The sequence below is a fragment of the Fukomys damarensis genome, unplaced genomic scaffold, assembly GCF_012274545.1.
Source record: "Fukomys damarensis isolate Sample0158 unplaced genomic scaffold, DMR_v1.0_HiC HiC_scaffold_17, whole genome shotgun sequence".
In the NCBI taxonomy this organism is placed as follows: Eukaryota; Metazoa; Chordata; class Mammalia; order Rodentia; family Bathyergidae; genus Fukomys; species Fukomys damarensis.
This window is the reverse complement of record NW_022900929.1, coordinates 33,133,242-33,135,050: the sequence shown is the minus strand read 5'-3', so window position 1 is coordinate 33,135,050 and position 1,809 is coordinate 33,133,242.

The following is a 1,809-nucleotide window of genomic DNA, read 5'->3' as shown; positions in this document are numbered from 1 at the left end:
GGTGCTGCCAACTTTGGAAAAAGTCATCCCAATTTACTGTGTTAACTTGGCATTGTACATAAATGGACAACCATATTGGTCTAGAAATGTTAATTTATTTTTTTTCCATGTATACAGGGGTAACACATTGTACTAAATATGTAAGGTCATATCTACGTTGGTTTGATTACAGAAACTAATAAAGTATTCTCTAAATAATGAAAAAAGAATAAGATAAGACTATAAGAGCGAGAAGCAATTTAAATATGTTCAGGGACCATTTTCATCTCTAGAATTAAGGATTATTTTAATGTTACATCATTGCCTTTTGTCTTTTACTTTCCTTTTTAATTTTATTTTAGGGTTCCCTATTTTTAATGTTCATATAGAGATTTCTTTAACTGAAATACCGAATAGTTTCTTTGGTGTGAAAAACTATAATAGTACACAGGATCCTACTAAGATAATTAATAATGTGAAATAGGAAGTAAAGGGCTAAAGGTGTAGGGAAAGTGGGAAGGGTGGGAGAAAGGTAATAAGGGAGAGGAAAAAAATATGAGAAACTGAAAAAATGGAAATAAAGTGTTTGTAAATGGGGAGGGGAGTAGGGGGTGAAGGAAGGGCAGGGACAAGGGGAAAAAATGAGAATCAAGACCTATTATGTAAAGGTACAGGATCCCAATGATGAATGTAATTGTATTGTATACCTAGATTGTACCAATAAACTCAATAAAAAGAAAAAAAAAAGAAAAGATGACACTGAATAGCAAGGAGCTTTCCTTCTAGAGGGAACAACTGCATAAACCCTCCAGGGTGGAAAGAAGCACATGGGAGTCCAGTAAGTTCTGAGAGTGAGCAAAGGAACCTGGTGTAAGATGAAGACCCACCTGAAAAGTGACAGAGAGCCCATAGGAGTTTTAAGTAGCAGAGTGCAGCACATGGTGGCACACGCCTGTAATCCCAGCACTTGGGAGGCTGAGGGAGGAGGATCACTGTGAGTTTGAGCCCAGCTTGGGCTACATAGTGAGTTCAGTCTCAACTGTAGTGAGACCCTGTCTCAAAAAACCACCACAACAACAAAAATAGCAGAGTGAAATATTAGATTTGTTTAGAAAAGATGATTCTATTCTGGCTCTAATGTTGAAGCTGGACGGGGTGGGAAGCCATGGGGAGAGGTCCCTGAAAGACTTCTCTGGTGAATAATCCAGATTGTGAGACCTCACTGAGCTAAAGTGATTCCGTGTTGGCTGGATAATGGCCCAAATACTGTTGTTTCACCCTCTCCTTATCTTCAACAGGGAAAACTGCTTAAACCCGAAATGCTTTTAAGATCTTAGAACATCCTGTAGGCATCTGTTAACCATCAATGTGTGGCTGCCGAATATGTGACAGCTGGCCCCCAGTGCGAATCAGTTACCTGACTGCAAGTTTTGAATGTTAACGCCCCCTGTATTCCATTATAAAAAGACCTCAGCCCCTGAGCTGGTGCCTCTCTGAGCTACTTGGCTCTGGGAGTGCCATTTGGCCAGATTAATAAAGGTCTGTTTCATTTCCAACTTGTCTGGTGTGCTCCTTCACGGGTGATTCTTGCAGCTGTTGAGCTCCTTGGAGTGGTTGGTAAGGCTCTTGGTCTTACAAGATGAGGCGTGAGGGAGCCCTGGGTCATAGTAGTGACATTAGAGCTGATCTCAGTGGAAAATTTTAGCAGCATTAGAAAACTGGGCTGGGGTGTAGTTTAAGGACACAGTGTTGCCTTCCTCTATGTGGCGCTGGATTCAATCCCCAGTGCCACCCCCCCAAAAAAAGAAAGGTAAAATTGTCAGGTGTCAT